At 45.7% G+C, this 17,776-nt stretch overlaps 1 protein-coding gene across 8 annotated transcripts in view; it reads left to right on the forward strand.

Moving 5' to 3' along the window:
- Nucleotides 1-17,776, forward strand: part of LOC127006773 (triple functional domain protein-like) — a 328,876-nt gene that overhangs the window by 121,217 nt on the left and 189,883 nt on the right. The window lies entirely within an intron of this gene.

Here is a 17,776-nt window from a genome sequence, read left to right on the forward strand (position 1 = left end):
CTCTCTCCACTCCTCTCCCTATATCCTCCCCTTTCCCTTCCTCCCCGTCCTTCCTCTTCTTTCCTTTCCTCCCTTCCTTCCCCCTTTCCTTCTTTCCGCAGGGTGGGGGGTGGGGTGGGGAGCGTAGGAAGGGGGGGCGTGTAAGAGGGGGGGGGGGGGCATACAGGGCTCATTACCGCTTTATTGACAGTTCCTTGAGCCATTCGCCTTCACCTGGACACGAGACTTACCTTGTGTCCACCTGCCCGCCCCCTCACCCCTTTCCTCCCTCCCCTTACCTTCCCTTCTCCCACCCTTTCTCTCTATTTTCTCTTTACCTATGCCTACACTACCTTCCTTCTCCCTTTATCCTTCTCCCTCTCCATCTCCTCTCTACCTCTCCTCCCCTATACCTTTCCTTACTCCCCTTTCTCTCTTCTTCCTATTTACTTCCTCCTCCTATTTCCTCCCCTCCTCCTCTCCCCTCTTTTTCTCCTCTCTTACTCTCCCCTCTCGCACCCTTTCCCTCTCCCCTCTATACCTTTCCTTCATTACCTTTTCCTTTCTCCTGTTCCTTCTCTCCCACCTCTTTCGCCCTCTTCACCGTGCTTAATCCTGTTCGTCTGGTTTTCTTTCTCTCTCCCTTTCTCTCCCATTCTCTCCTCCCCTCCTTCTCCCCTCCCTTGCGCACCCTCTTCCTCCCTTTGCCATTTCTCGCTCTTCCTCTCTCTGTGTGTGTGTGTGTGTGTGTGTGTGTGTGTGTGTGTGTGTGTGGCGCTTTATACATTATTCATATATTAATTATTTCTTGCCTCTGTCTGTCTCTCCTTCCACTTGCCTGTTTGTTTGTCTGTTGTTTGTCTGTTTGTTTACTGTGTATTATTCTGTTGGTCTTCTTATCGGTGTCCCTATCTGTCTGTCTGTCTGTCTGTCTGTTCCTTCATACGTATATACATGTCTTCAAGAATACATACATACATACATACATACATACATACATAATACATGCATAAGCACCCCTCTATGCCACGTACACATTAATATTAAACTCTCTCTCTCTCTCTCTCTCTCTCTCTCTCTCTCTCTCTCTCTCTCTCTCTCTCTCTCTCTCTCTCTCTCTCTCTCTCTCTCTCTCTCTCTCTCTCTCTCTCTCTCTCCTTCATATTTGTTTATTTTTCATTGCTTTTCCACTTCGGCAATTTTCGTTCTTTTTCTTTTGTTTGTTTAGTCATTATTTTTATTTCCATTCTTTCCTCTTTCTACTTTTCCTCCTCCTCCCTCCTGCCGGGTTTTATCTTCTTATTCTTGTTTTTCTCTTCTTCCTTTCTTCCTCCCTTGCCTTCTGACTCTCCCTTTTCTCTCTTTAAATGTCACTTGTTGCTATCTCTCTCACGCCCTTATCTATCTTTTTTTTTCTTTATCTTCATCATCATCATCATCTTATCTTCTTTTTCTCGTTTTTCTCTCTCCTTCTTTTCTTCTTCTGACTCTCCCTTTTCTCTCTATTTAAATGTCACTTGTTGCTATCTCTCTCACGTCCTTATCTATCTTTTTTTTCTTTATCTTCATCATCACTTTATCTTATTCTCGTTTTTCTCTTCTTCTTTTTTTCTTCTCCTGACTCTCCCTTTTTCCTTTATTTAAATGTCACTTGTTGGTATCTTTCTCACGTCCGTATCTATCTTTTTTTTCTTCTTTATCTTCATCATCATCTTCTTGTTCTTGTTTTTTCTTGTTTTTGTTTTTGTTCTTGTTCTTTTTTCTTCCTTTTCTTGTTCTTGTCCCTTTTATTCTTCTTGTTTCTTGTTCTTGTATTTCTTGCTGTTCTCGTTCTTCTATTTCTTCTTGTTCTTTTTCTCCTTCTATTTCATCTTGTTCTCTTGGTTTTTGTTCTTTTCTCGTTCATCTTTTTCTTCTATTTCATCCTGTTCTTCTTGTTCTTGGTTCTGTTCTTTGCTTATCTCGTTCTTGTTTTTCTTTTCTTCCATCTTTTTCTTCTTTTTCTTATTTACATTCTTTTTCCCACGTCTCGCTAAACCCACCCTCCAAAAAACCCACTCACACTCATAACGGTAATCCTTCACTTTTCCATTTTTTCACTAACATTTTTCCTGTCTTACTTTTCTTCCTTTTCTTATTTTCATTCTTTCTCCACGTCTCGCTAAACCCACCCTCCAAAAAAAAAAAAAAAAAAAAATTCATAACGGTAATCCTTCACTTTTCCCTTTTTTTTTTCAAACATTTTTCCTGTCTTATTTCACCCCCAAGACGAACTTTTTACTTTACTCAACACGCGTTTTCTCGCTCGCCACGTCCTTTCTCTTTCGGTTTATCCGCCTTTCTGCCTCCGTACTGTGCAGCGTCTGACAGGTAGAAAGGGGAGGGAGAGAGAGGTAAAGGAAGAGAGAGAAGGGGGTGGAGAGAGAGGGGGAGGGATGAAAAGCAGGTAAGGGATGGGGGTCGGGGGTTGAAGAGGGTGAGGGGTGATGGGGAGGGGAGGTAAGATAAGGTAAGGGGGGGGTGGGGGAGGAAAGGTAAGAGTGGTGGGAAGGGGAGGAAACGTAAGGGGTGGTGGGAAGGGGAGGAGGAAAGGTAAGGTAAGGTGAGGGGGGGTGGGAGAGGGGGAGGAAAGATAAGGGCAGTGGGGAGGGGAGGAGGTAAGGTCATGGGGGTTGGGGAGGTGAGGAGGTAAAGTGAGGCGGGTGGGAGAGAGAGAGAGAGGGGAGGAAAGGTAAGAGGTCGTGGGGAGGGAACAGGTAAGGGGTGGAAGGGGAGAGGGAGGAAAGGTAAGGGGTGGTGGGGAGGGGAAGAGGTAAGGTAAGGGGGGTGGGATAGGGGGAGAGGGGGAGGAAAGGTAAGGGGTGGTTGGGAGGGGAGGAGGTAAGGTAAGGGAGGTGGGAGAGGGGGAGGAAAGGTAAGGGGTGGTGGGGAGGGGAGGGATTTAGGCAGGTGCATTGACGAGATATTTTAGGCCAGGTGAATGCAAAGAGGAAGAGGATGAAGCTAAAAGGAGGAGGAGGAGGAGGAGGAGGAGGAGGAGGAGGAGGAGGAGGAGGAGGAGGAGGAGGAGGAGGAGGAGGAGGAGGAGGAGGAGGAGGAGGAGGTGGTGGTGGAGGTGGTGGAGGAAGAGGTGGTGGTGAAGGAGTGTTCTTGCTCTTTCTCTGTCTATTTTTCTATCTATCTATCTGTATCTTTCTATCTATCTATCTATCTTTAATTCATGCTTCTCTAATGAAGGTGGAGGAGGAAGATGTGGAGGAGGTTTTTCTCTTATTTATCTTTCAATCTTTTTAATTCATAGTCTCTCTTTATATCTTTTTATCTATCTATCCTTTTAATTCATACCTCTCAAAGACGAAGAAGAAGCTAAGGAGGAAGGAGGTAGAGAAATAATTAAAGGAGGTCTATCTATCTAGTTATCTATCTATCTATCTCTTAATACATATCTCTTTTAAACGAAGATAAAAAGTAGAGAAAGTTGGTGGTCTCTCTCTTTCTCCCTCTCTCCCTCTCCCTCTCCCTCTCCCTCTCTCCGCCAAACGATAACCATTTCACCAATTCACGTACGGCAATGGGCTGGGAGTGGCGTGGCGGCCCTTAATGGCACCGACTTTATGGGGTGTAAGCCTCGAGGGTGTTTTGGATCGCGGTGACTGTGAGGGGAGTTGTGCCTGCTCAGGGGGAGTTAGCGAGCAGGATTATGTGGCGTCAACTAAGGGAGACAGACTGATAGATAGATAGATAGATAGGTAGATAGATAGATAGATAGATAGATAAGTAGATAGATAGATTGATTGATTGTAGATAAGTAGATAAACTTGATAGTGATAAGTAGATAGATAGATAGATAGATAAGTAGATAGATAGATAGTAAGATGAAGAGAGACTTTCTTCATCTCCTCCTCCTCTTCCTCCTCCTCCATCACCTTCTTCCTTAGCTTCATCCTCGTTTTAAAGAGATATGAATTTAAAAAAGATAGATGATAGATAGATAGATAGATAGATAGCATTTCTAGCACTTAAAGGGGTCTCACACACACACATAGATTTAATTAGGTTTTCATAGAGGTCGTGTGGGTATCTTAATAGGTAGTTTTATGAGCCTAGTGACAGTTTTGGCAAGACTTCTGCACCATGGATAGTAACCACACTCATGAGACCCCGACTATATAATATCCTCTGTGGCCTTTGGGAGTATTTGTTGTTAGAGTCGAAAGCACCTGAGAATACTTACCTTAGAGAGAGAGGGAAGGATGCGGTACAGGGTAAGGCGTATAGTGAATATGTGTAGCCTAGCGCACAGTGGGTAAGGCTTTTGACTCGGGGGCTTGAAGAGAGAGGTAGAAAGAGGGGGACCGCGCTATTGGTTAAGACGTAAAGTAAATATATAGTTTAGAGAGAGGAAGGACTACGCTAGAGGCTAAGGCGTATAGTAATATAGTTTAATGGATGCTGGGAAAGGTCTTTGAGTCTGGGAATGAGGAAAACTTGGCGAAGAGGAAAAGTGAGCGGGAAAGTCATAAAGTCGAAATGAAGGCGAGAGTTCGCTTAATCGGGGAGGAAAGAAGACGGAGATGAGAGACTTCGATAAATTGGAAAGAAAGACAGAATTGAGAAGAGTGACCTCGGTAAATCGAAGAGGTAAGACAATATTGAGGAGAGGAGTTAGGTTGCTAAACTGGAGAGGAGGGAAGACTTGAGAATGGGGAAGAGGAAGGAGGAGCCGGGAACCAGACTTAATGATCGAAGACTTGGGGAAGAAAGAATGGATAGGAGAACCAGAAATCGCCTTGACCTCCATAATGCGAATCGGTAAATGACAAACATGTAAGAAAGGAATGAAGGGATGCTCGAGCCCGGCAAATCAAAGAGGAAACAAGGGAATAAACGAAGACTTAGGGAAGAGAAAGAAAGGAAAGGAGAACCAAAAATCGCCTTGACCTCCATAATGCGAGTCGGTAAATCACAAACACGCAAGAAAGGAATGAAGGAATGCTCGAGTCCGGCAAATTGAAGAGGAAGGAAGACTTGAAGGAGATGGATAAACGAAGACTTATGGAAGAGAAAGAAAGGAGAGGAGAACCAAAAATCGCCTTGACCTCCATAATGCGAGTCGGTGAATCACAAACACTAAGAATGAGTGAAGGGATGCTCGAGTCCGGCAAATTGGAGAGGAAGGAAGACTTGAAGGAGATGAATAAACGAAGACTTAGGGAAGAGAAAGAAAGGAGAGGAGAACCACAAATCGCCTTGACCTCCATAATCGAGAACCAATAAATCATAAACACGTAAGAATGAAGGAAGAAGTGAAGGAACGATCGAGTCCGGGAAATCGAAGATGAAGGAAGACTTGAAGGATAGAATAAACGGTGACTTACGGAAGAGAAAGAAAAGATAGCGCAGAACCATAAACCGCCTTGACGTCCATAATCGAGAACCAATAAATCGCAAAATACGCGTAAAAATGAGTGAAGGAATGATCGATGAGTTTGCCAAAAAGACGAAGGAAAATTTAAGGAAGAAGAATAAGAGGAAGAGGAACCAAATATCGCCTTGACTTTTATAATTGAGCGTCAATATATCACAAACACACAAGAATGAGTGAAGGAAGGAAGGAAGGGATGATCGATGAGTTCGCCAAATCGGAGAGGAATGAAGACTTTAAGAATAAGTATAAGAGAAAGAAGAACCGCAAATCGCCTTGACCTCCGTAATCGAGAACCAATATATCACAAACACTTAAGAATGAGTGAAGGGAGGAAGGAAGGGATGATCGATGAGTTCGCCAAATCGGAGAGGAATGAAGACTTTAAGAATAAGTATAAGAGAAAGAAGAACCACAAATCGCCTTGACCTCCATAATCGAGAACCAATAGATCACAAACACGTAAGAATGAGTGAAGGGAGGAAGGAAGGGATGATCGATGAGTTCGCCAAATCGGAGAGGAAGGAAGACTTTAAGAAGAAGAAAAAAGGAAGATGGCTTCCTCGTGACCACCTTAAGAAAATGAGTTTAGTAATACACAAAACGCGTAAGGTAGGAGTAAATGAATGATCGAAGTCGCCAAATTGAAGAGGTAGAAACATTCGGGAAAGATTAATGAAAGGAAGAGGAATCAGAAATCATAAGTGAAGGAAAGATCGAGGTTTACCAAATCGGAAGAAGGATATAAGAGGAAGAGGAACCTGGTCATAAACGGAAGCAATGAGTAAAAAAAATATCGAAGTCGCCAAATTAAAGAGTACGGAAGATTCGGGCAAGAAAGATAAGAGAAAGGAAGAGGAACTAGACCTCCTCGTGACCCAGTAATTGAGAGTTGGAGGGTGCGTTGGCCCGTTAAGTTAGGGAATCAAGACTTTGGCGGCGGAACTGGTCGATGAGGAACGTGGAATGAAATGAAGCTCGCAGCGGAGAGGAGTTAGTAGAGAGCATCAACAAAACAGCAACGAGACGGGGACGGGAGCTGCCTGCCTGTCCGGGTCGAGGGTATCAGATGGACAGCTTTCTGTTTTCATCTTCGTTCCGCGACAGACCCGAACAATACGCCTTTGTAGAGCGGAGGCAAGGCTCGGGCAGGTACGCACATCGAGTTATTGTAAGCCATTGTTGAACGCAGGACGCAGAACACAGTAACCCAGTGACCTTGAATCGGGCTACAGAGGAGGGACTTTGACCCTGACCGAAATCAAATCGAATTGAGGGATAGTAACGCACGTCGACGTTATTTTACGCCATTATTGGACGGAGGAATATCGAATAGGAAACATTAACCCACTAACATTAAAGATTCGGGTTACAGAGGAAGGACTTTGACCCCACTGCAATCAAATTGAGTTAAGGGATACTTGGGTACACGCATATTGTTATTTTTTTCTACGCCTTAATTAAACGGAAGAATATCGAATAGGAAACATTAACCCACTAACATTAAAGATTCGGGTTACAGAGGAAGGACTTTGACCCCACTGCAATCAAATTGAGTTAAGGGAGACTTGGGTACACGCATATTGTTATTTTTTTCTACGCCTTAATTAAACGGAAGAATAGCGAAGAGGAAACATTAACCCAGTAACTTTAAAGATTCGGGTTACAGAGGAAGGATTTTGACCTCACCGAAATCAAATTGAGTGAAGGGATACAAACGCACATGAAAATTATTATTCTACGCCGTTATTAAATTGATGGATATAGACACATTAAACCAGTAACCTTGAATCGGATTACAGAGGAAGGACTTTGACCTCACCGAAATCAAATCGAATTAATGAATACATGGATACATACACACGCCAGGCTTATTCTACGCTTTTATGGAATAGAAGAATACCGAAGAGCACACATTGATACCCCGGGGACCTTGGAAATTCGGAGGTTCAGAGGACTTGGAACTCACCAAAATAAAATCGAATCATAAGATACACACGTACGTCAAGTCTGTCAAGTTTATTCTACAACTTTATTGATCTTAAGAATATAGAATTGGATACATTAACCCGGTGACCTTCAAAATTCGGGGATACAGAGAAACGACTTCAAACTCACATAAAGTACATCAACTTAAGGAAGACAAAAGCACAAGCATATTCTACGCCCTTTTCGAACAGAGGAATAGAGAATAGGATGTTTTTACAGGGCCAAAAAAAAAAATGAAGACAAAAAAGCCCGCTGATCACTGCTCTTATAGAAACGAAGTATAGAGGAGTTGCCGAAAGGGAGGTCAATTTCGGGAGGAGAGGTAACTTGATACTTCCCTCTTAAAGGATACATTGATAACCCAGTGACCTTGAAGACTCGGTGGGTATAGAGGAAAGACTTCGACCTCACCAATATCAGATCGAATTAAAGAAGACGAAAGTATAAGTTTATTCTACGCCCTTTTCGAACTGAGGAATATAGAAGAGTATATATTAATAACCCGGTGACCTTTAAGATTCGAGTCACGGAGAAAGGACTTTGAACTTACCTAAATCAAATCGAATTAAAGAAGACGAAAGTATATGTTTATTCTACGCCCTTATCGAACTGAGGAATATAGAAGAGGATACATTAATAACCCCGTGACCTTTAAGATTCGAGAAAGGACTTTGAACTTACCAAAATCAGATCGAATTATGGGATACTAATGCACGTCAATTTTATTCTACGTCTTTTATTGAACCGAAGAATAAAGAATGAGAGATACTTACCTTCTGACCTTCAAGATTCGGGGAGTGCTGCCGAGGATAGATTTCCAGATCACCCAAATCCTATCAAATTACATGACGCAAAGACGCAAAAAGAGGAAGAAAAGAGAAAAAAAGAAAAAAGAAAATGCGAATATTCTGAAGAGTGAATCTTGTTGCTCACCGAATATATATAAAAAAAGACAAAAGTGAAGGGAAAAATGGAAGGAAAGAGAGGAAGCGTTTTAAAATAAGTTACTGAACGAGACTCGGAAGACATAGAGAGAGGGAAAAAAAGGACAGAGAGAGAGAGAGAGAGAGAGAGAGAGAGAGAGAGAGAGAGAGAGAGAGAGAGAGAGAGAGAGAGAGAGAGAGAGAGAGAGATAAATAGAGAGAGAGAGAGAGAGAATAAGAGAGAGAATAAGAGAGAGAAAATAAGAGAAAGAATAAGAGAGAGAGAGAGAGAGAGAGAGAGAGAGAGAGAGAGAGAGAGAGAGAGAGAGAGAGAGAGAGAGAGAGAGAGAGAGAGAGAGAGAGAGAGAGAGAGAGATCTTAAAACTTGTTACTGTTAAGACTGAAGGAACGTTCTCGGGTTAATTGGGATCGGGAGGCTTGATCCACGGAAGGCCAGGGAAGGTAAGGGAACGAGGCGCAGGGGGGGGGTTTGAGGCGTGGGTATAGGACTTCAGAGACTCCTTCAGGCGGCCGGCGTCCTCCTGAGGGTGCGAGGAGACTGCGAAACGGGAGACTCAGAGGAGGACGAAAGAAAGAAAGGAAGGAGTGTAACGGGATAACGATCGGAGAGAGAGAGAGAGAGAGAGAGAGAGAGAGAGAGAGAGAGAGAGAGAGAGAGAGAGAAATCTTATGGTAATGGCGAGGAGAGAGTGGAAGCAGGAGGCAGGAGGCAAGAGTAGGAGGAGGAGGAGGAGGAGGAAGAAGTGGGCAGGTGAGGGGCAAGACCAGAACCAGGAGCAGGAGTGGTGGCGATGGCGGCGGCGGCGGCGGCGGCGGCGGGGTGCGGGTGGGGGCGCCTCATTGATCCCCGAGATGCTGTGTTCAGGGTCATCCAGGGCAGCGGCAGGAGGGCAGCGCGCAGGCCGGGGACACGCGCGCCGCCCGGCTCTCCTGCAGTAGCTGACGGACCCGCGAGAGAGAGTGGGGGGAGGAGGAAGAGGAGATACAGGAAGCGGGGAGTGAGAGGAGGATGGAGAGAGAGAGAGGGGGAGAGGAGTGAGAGGGGGTAAGAAGGGCAGGAGATCGTGAGGGTGTGAGAGGGGTGAACAAAGATTGAAAGGGGGAAAGGGTGAGAGAGGGGGAGAGAGTGAGGCAGAGGGTGGGTGTGAGAGGGAGAGAGATAAAGGGAGAAAAGAGTAAGTTGGGATATGAAGGGATGGAGATCGTAAAGGGGGAGAGAGGGTAGCGTAATAGAGGGTTGAGAGGGGAGGGGAGACGGGAGAGCAGGGATAGGGTGGCATTTATTCCTCCCCACGTGCCTCCTTTAGTCTTCTCCCTTCGTCGGTGGTGTAACTGGTAAGGGAGTTGAAAAAGGTTCTGGACTGGGATATGAAGGGAGGGGTAACTAGGGAGAAAAGGGGGAGGCAGGGGGCGGGGAAGCGGGTTGAAAAAGGTTCTGGACAGGGATATGAAGGGAGGGGTAACTAGGGAGAAAAGGGGGAGGCAGGGAGCGGGGAAGCGGGTTGAAAAAGGTTCTGGACAGGGATATGAAGCGAGGGGTAACTAGGGAGAAAAGGGGGAGGCAGGGGGCGGGGAAGCGGGTTGAAAAAGGTTCTGGACAGGGATATGAAGGGAGGGTTAACTAGGGAGAAAAGGGGGAGGCAGGGAGCGGGGAAGCGGGTTGAAATAGGTTCTGGACAGGGATATGAAGAGGGGTAATGAGGAGAAAAGGGGGAGGCAGGGGGCGGGGAAGCGGGTTGAAATAGGTTCTGGACAGGGATATGAAGGGAGGGGTAACTAGGGAGAAAAGGGGGAGGCAGGGAGCGGGGAAGCGGGTTGAAATAGGTTCTGGACAGGGATATGAAGAGAGGGGTAATGAGGGAGAAAAGGCGGAGGCAGGGGGCGGTGAAGCGGGTTGAAATAGGTTCTGGACAGGGATATGAAGGGAGGGGTAACTAGGGAGAAAAGGGGGAGGCAGGGGGCGGTGAAGCGGGTTGAAAAAGGTTCTGGACAGGGATATGAAGGGAGGGGTAACTAGGGAGAAAAGGGGGAGGCAGGGGGCGGGGAAGCGGGTTAAAAAAGTTTCTGGACAGGGATATGAAGAGAGGGGTAACGAGGGAGAAAAGGCGGAGGCAGGGGGCGGGGAAGCTAGTTGAAAAGGTTCGGGTCTAGAGTATAAGGGGGGGTAACTAAGGTAGGAGGGGAAGAGTTGGGGCACAGGAGTATGAGGGGGTGGGCAGCTAGGGTTAGGGTGAGACGAGAGGGGGTAGGGGGCACAGGCTCCTCCCCACGTGCATTTTTTACCAAGAGCCAAGTATTTTCCGTTTGAGAATCATGATTAAAAGTATTAAATATTCACAGTAGAACGTGGCCAGCAGGCGGGGGTACACAGCGGCGGCGGCGGTGGTGGAGACGGCGGCAGTAGCGGTGGTGGTGGTAGACGTTGTGTGTGGGCAGTGGTGGATGATGGTAGTGGTGGTGGTGATAATAGTGTTGTGGGGATAAAGTTATGGTGATGATGGTGTTAGTGATGGTGGTGGTGGTTGTAGTGGGCGGTGAAGGTGGATGTTGTGTCTGGGCAGTGGTGGTGTTGGTAGTGGTGATAGTAGTACGGTAAGGGCAAAGTTTGGGCAGTGGGTGGTGGTGGTGGTGGTGGTGGTGATGGTGGTGGTGGTGATTGTAGTGATGGGGGCAAAGTCTGGGCAATGAGTGGTAGTGATGGTGGTTGCTGGAGTTGAGTCTGTGGGCGTTGGGTGGTAGTAGTAGTGGTAGCGGTGGTGGTGGGCGTTGGGCGGTAGTAGTGGTGGTGGTGGTGGTGGGCGGTGGGCGTGGCGGCGGCCTCCTCCACACACTCGTCTCCCCTTACACTCGCCTCGGGGCCAGGTAACCAGCCGTGCCCCGCCCCGCCGCGCCGCCACACACACACACACACACACACACACACACACACACACACACACACACACACACACACACACACACACACACATACCCCCCTCTCCGTCCTCTCCCTCCACACACACACCTTCTCCTACCTCCTAATGTGCAAGTATGTGACAGGGACAGTATGATGCTCCAATAAGACTCATCCATCTGAGACGTGTGTTCGGGACGGGATGGGGGTGAGGGTGGGGGTGCTGGAGAGGCCTGGGGTGAGGTGTGGGAGTGCGGGAGGGCTGGGGTGCAAGGGGAAAGGGGGGGTGGCAATGTAATCACAGTGATGGACATGATGGAGGCTGTCTAGGCTGAATGGGTGAAGGGAAGGAGCGAGGAGGAAGCGGGAAAGAAGGATGGAAGGAGTGAGGGACGGAGGACGGACCGCTGCGAGGCTTACCAATAGTAGTTAACAGCGATGAAGTGATGGAGGAGGAAAGGAGGCAAGGAGAAGTTAGCTATAGGGACGGAGGAGATGGAGGAAGAGAGGGAGGTCGGAGGAGGAAAGATTTAGTAAGATGGTGGGATGTTATCTTGAAGAGAAGGAGAAGAAAGATGAAGAAGAGGAAGATATAACGAAGGAAGGAAGGGAGGGAGGAAATAATTGAAAGGCGTGAAGAAGAAAGGAAGAGAGGGAAATTAAAATATATGAAAGAAAAGAAAAAAAGGAATGAAACTAAAGGGAAGAAAAGTAGAGGCCAGGAACAGTAAGATAGAGAGAGGAGAAAGAAGAGAGGATGGAGGAGAGGAAAGAAGGAAGGGAGGAAAGGAGAGGAAAGGAGAAACTGGGAAATTGTGCCGACGTATTCCATGACATACCAATGATTAAATACAACTCCACTCAGGTAATAAGTGAGGAGGAGGAAGAGGTAAAGGAAGAGGAAGAGGAAGAGGAGGGGGATATAAAAGGAAAAAAAACATGATGACAAGGAGAAGTAAGCGATGAGGGAAGAAGGAATACATAGGAATACATAGGAAGAACAGACACCAGAAGACGTATCGGTCTATGACGAGGAGAGAGAGAGAGAGAGAGAGACAAGGAGAAGGAGGCCAGGCAAAAGGAGGACGGAGGTAAAATAGCATCTTCCCTCCCTCTTCCTCCCTCTTCCTCCTCCCTTCCCTCCCCTTCCCCTTCCTCCCTCTCGCCATAACAATTACATTATTCTTCGCGTTGCAAGGAAGGTAAACGATATCACAGACGAGAGAGAGAGAGAGAGAGAGAGAGAGAGAGACTAGACTTATTTATCTATGCTTATCTACCCTTATCCTTATCCTTACATACCCTTATCTACTTTACTCCTTCTTATCTTTTATCTTAGTTTACTTCTTATCTCCCTTTATTTCTCCCTTTGTTTCCCCTTATCTTATTTACCCTCATTCCCCCTTTTCTTAGTTTAGTTTCCCTTTCCTCTCCTTTCCTTTAGTCTCCCCTTGTCTCTTCCTTTCCTTACTATCTCTTTCGTTTCCTTATCTCCTCATTTATTTCCTTTTTTCCTTGTCTCTCCTTTTCTCCTCTTACCTCACTGTTGCTCTCATCTGCCTTTTCCTTATTTTTTTTCTCATCCCTCTCTTCCTGTAATCTCTTTTGCCTCTCCTTACCTTCTTTCTTATTTTTTTCTCCTTGTCTCACCTTACCTTACCCTACCTTACCTTACCTTACCTTACCTTACCTTCCTTACCTTACCTTACCCTACCTTACCTTACCTTACCTTACCTTACCTTACCTTACCTTACCTTACCTTACCTTACCTTTACCTTAGTTTTCTCACCTCTCCCTTCCCTCAGCGTCTTCATCGTCTCTTCTAATGTTCCCTTGCCTTACTTTTTCCCTCCATTCTTCTTTACCTTAATGTCCGTCTCATCTCTCCTTTCCCTTAGTGTCTCCCCTTGCCCTACTTTTTCCCTCATCCTCGTTTGCCTTAGTTTCCTCATCTCTCCTTCCCTTAGCGTCTCCCTCGTCTCTCCTTGTCTACACAGTTTCCTCATCTCTCCCTCCCCTCAGCGTCTCCCTCGTCTCTCCTTGTCTACACAGTTTCCTCATCTCTCCCTCCCCTCAGCGTCTCCCTCGTCTCTCCTTGTCTACACACCTACTGGGGGAAGTGGCCGGCTCAGGTGTGATGTGCAAGATACACGTGTAATTTGAGTCCCCGGCTGGCAGGTGTGGTTGAGGTTTAGGGTGTTGAAGCCTGCTCTTCCTTCCCCTCTTCTTTTCACTCCTATTTTTCTTCCCTCTCCTTTCCATTCCTCTCTTCTGCTCCTTCCTCTTTTTCTTCTCTCCTCATTCCCTTCCCCTCTTCTTTTCCCTCCTATTTTTCTTCCCTCTCCTTTCCATTCCTCTCTTCTGTTCCTCCCTCTTTATTTCCCTTTCCTTTCCCTTCCCCTCTTCTGTTCTTCCCTCTTTTTTCCCTCTCCTTTCCCTTTCTCTTCCTTCCTCTTTTTCTTCCCTCTCCTTTCCCTTCCCCTCTTCTTTTCCTTCCTCATTCTTCCCTCTCCATTCCCTTCCCCTCTTCTTTTCCTCTATTTTCCATATTTCGGTATATCTTCTTTCCTCTTTTTTCCCTCTTCTCCCTCCTTCCTTTTTTCTGTATATCGGTATTTCTTCTTTCCTTCCCTCTTTTTCTCCTTCTCTCCCTTTTTCCTGTATTTTCTTTCCTCTTCTCTTTGCTTCTTCTCATGGCTATTTGTCTTCTCCGTGTGGTGCATCTTCTTTTCTTCCTTCTTTTTCTTTTCCCTGTCCTTTCCCTTCCTTTTTTTTGTTTTCTTTCTTCGTCACAATGCGTTCTCCAACATGGCTATTTTTCTCCTCCGTGTGCTGCCGTTTCTCTTCCTCCTTTCTTTCCTTGCGTGTTTTATGACTGTCTTTATGTATTCTCTCCCTCTCTCTTCCTCTCTTTCTCCTCCTCTCTTCCACCTCCTCCTCCACTAGCCGCCAACAACTCCCTCCACACCACCGTATTTCCCTTCTTCCTCCCTTCTTCCTTCCGCTCTTCTCAGGATTCCCGCAGAGACCCGAGCATTCCCGCCGCCAATAAAAGACGAAGCCACTGGAGGATTAGGCAGGGGCGGAGGGGGGTGGGTATTCCTGAGGAAGGAGGAGGAGGTAAGGGGAGGGAGAGGTAGGAGGTAAAAAGGAAGAGGAATTGTACATTAATAGACGTTATTGAGTCTCTGGGAGGTTCTTTGTAGCTTATGGGGGATGATGGGGATGGTGGGGATGTAGTAGTAGTAGTAGTAGTAGGAGGAGGAGGAGGAGGAGGAGTTACCATGACAGCCAACCACTTCATCATACCATCACCATCATCACCATCACCATAGTAGAAGGGGCAGGAGAAGGAGGAGGAGCAAGATAAATAGCAGATAGCGAATATAGCGTGGGAAGAATATAAGAAAGAATCGGTACTCAAATATTGGCCGGAATTGAAGAACTGTCTGACTGAAATGGATTTACAGATTACGGGAATGGAGAGTGAGGGAGTGAGGGAATGAGAGAACGAGAGAACGAGAGAAAGAGAGAAAGAGAGAAAGAGAGAAAGAGAAAGAGAAAGAGAGAAAGGGAGAAAGGGAGAAAGGGAGAAAGGGAGAATGAGAGAATGAGAGAGAAAGAGAGAAAGAGAGAATGAAAGAGAAAGAGAATGAAAGAGATAAAGAGTTAATGAAAGAGATAAAGAGAAAGAGATAAAGAGAAAAAGAGAGAAAGAAAGAAAGAGAAAGAGTAAGAGTAAGAGTAAGAGAAAGAGAAAGAGAAAGTAAGAGTAAGAGTAAGAGTAAGAGAGAGAGAGAGAGACTCACAAACACACACACACACACACACACACACACACACACACACACATACACACACACCATAGTAGAAAATACCTGGTAATGTTTTCGTTTATTAAATTTCCCTTTGTCGGAGCCTAATGGAATTCTGTTTTTGTTTACCTTTCCGTTATTATACTTTTTTTTTACTCGCGTTTTTTTCCTTTCAGCGTATTAACGATTTCCGGGTTTTTGTCTTATTCACTTTCGGCATTCTGTCTCTCTCTCTCTCTCTCTCTCTCTCTCTCTCTCTCTCTCTCTCTCTCTCTCTCTCTCTCTCTCTCTCTCTCTCTCTCTCTCTTGCTAACTTATTCTTCTTAGTTCTTTTATTTTCTTCGTATTCCTTGTCTTCTTTTCCTTCTTTTCCTCTTTTTATTTATTCCTCTTTTTTTTTTTGTCGTCCTTTGACCCCTTGCCGTCGTTTGTCAGGTCTCGCTTGATTGACTGCATTCCTTTCTGCTCTTCGTGGAGGCTTTGCATCAATCACACATGCTCTGTGCTACATGTTCCTATATTATTTACCTTGGCTCACCTCTTATACGAGATCCAGATTTGGTTGACACGCACACAAAAAATAACAATTATCAAGAACGTAAAGTCTCAGTAACTCTCCTGCCACATTTAACACCAGCCTCCTGATCAACAGAAGGTTTCTCATCAGCATTTCCACCAGATTACCACCAGTTTCCGATATCTGCTAGACAAATAGTGTTACGGGCGGAGCGTTACCTAAGCAGTGACGCGGAAAACTCTACGGACACAGCCAGTCACGTTTACATTACTCGCCGTCTCCCACATGCCATTCCTATGCTCATTCTAGTTTCGCTCCTGAGTCGTTCCCTCAACTTAGCTATATAGGGTGGAAGGGATTATTGCATTACGGATATAATAATTCATGCAAATGGTAATGATGTGTAACAGAGGTATAACATTTCGGAGCTGCTCAGTCACTTATACTCAGCATTTCTTTATTTTTTGTCTATTTTTTGGGGAGACTTATCTTTTCCACATCAAGGGAGGCAGTTCAAGGGAAAGAAACAAAAACAGGAACAAAAAGGTCCCCTAGACGCTACTTCGGTGAAAGAAAACAGAACGAGAGTCCAAAAAAAGAGGTCAATATCGGGTGGAGAGTTACAATATTTTTTCGTCTTATGGTGCACACAATAACTGTCTATCTTGTATGAGAGTTTAACTAAGGGAAATATTATACCTTTCCTTACAGAGTTTAGTAATTTCCTCCTCTCTAGCTGTACTGGAGTGTTATAATAGTTTTTTTTATAGTCTATTCGTGTTCACAATATCTATCTTGTATAAAAAGTTAGCTAAGGAAAATATTATACGTTTCCTTATAGAGTATATAGTATTTTCCGCCTCCTCTTCCGTGGCTGTTAAACTAATTACAGCCTCACGGTTCACCAATTACCTGTTCTCTACCTTCGCCGCGTCATCCCCACCTTCCCCCCTCCTCCCTTCATCCTCCTCTAATTCCCCCTTTCCCCCTTTATTCTCCCTGGTTCATATTTCTTTTTTTCAATTTATTCTATCCTCTGTTTCGTTTTCCTTCCCCTCTTATCTGCCTGTCCCCTCCAGATCTGCTTCCTGTTCTCTCCCCTCTCTTACCTGCATTTCCTCTCCCCTCCCTTACTTACCCGACCCCTTGAAATCTGTTTCCTACCCTCTTTCCTCTCCCTCTCCCCTCTCCCTTACCTGTTTCTCCTACCTCTCCTTCCTGCTCTCTTTCTTACCCACATTCCCCCCCCCCCCCCCCCTTACCTATCCTCCTCCCTCTCCTTCCTGCTCTCCTTTCTTAACCACCTCTTCTCTTCCTTACCTCTCCTCTTCCCTCTCCTTCCTCCTCTCCTTTCTTAACCACCTTCTCTTCCTTACCTCTCCTCTTCCCTCTCCTTCCTCCTCTCCTGTCTTACCAATTTCTTCTCTCCCTTACCCATCCCTCCTCTTCCTTACCCATCTCTCCTCTCCCTTACCTATTTCTCTCCTCTTATCTACCTCTCAATTGTCATACCTACCTGCTCTCATAACCTGTTGCCTCTCCTCCCTCTCCCCTCCCCTCTCTCTCTCACCTCACCTCTCCCTTTTCTCTTTTTTTTTCCTCCACCTCCCCATCGCCTCGTTGCCTCCTTTCTTCCCTCCCTTTGTGTCTTAGTATCATGTGACCAATCAGAGGATGGTTTCTCTCTCTCTCTCTCTCTCTCTCTCTCTCTCTCTCTCTCTCTCTCTCTCTCTCTCTCTCTCTCTCTCTCTCTCTCTCTCTCTCTCTCTCTCTCTCTCTCTCTCTCTCTAATTGTTTTTCTCTCAGTTAAGGATTTCCATTTCCTCTCCTTGCCCTTCCTTCCTCTCCTCTTCCTCTTCCCTTCTTTGTTTTTATCTTCATCTTTTCATCTTGATCGTCTATTCTCCCTCTTATTCCCTTTCTTATTTACCCTCGTTTATACATTTCTACTTTCTCCTCTTCATTTTCCTCCTCTGTATTCTCTGTTTCCCCTTCAGCATTTCTTTTCTTATTTCTGTTCTTCCTCTTTTCTCTCATCAATTTTATCGCCTTCCTTCACTTCCTCTCTCCTCGTTTCTCCTCCATTTCTATTTCTCTCCTCGTTCTCCTCCACCCTCTTCCCTCTCTCCTTTCCCCTCTTCTTCTCTTTATTGCCTCTCCTCACTTTCCTTCCCATCGCTTCCTCTTCTCTCCTCGTTCTCCTTCACCTTCTTC

The sequence above is a fragment of the Eriocheir sinensis genome, chromosome 33, assembly GCF_024679095.1.
Source record: "Eriocheir sinensis breed Jianghai 21 chromosome 33, ASM2467909v1, whole genome shotgun sequence".
NCBI lineage: Eukaryota > Metazoa > Arthropoda > Malacostraca > Decapoda > Varunidae > Eriocheir > Eriocheir sinensis.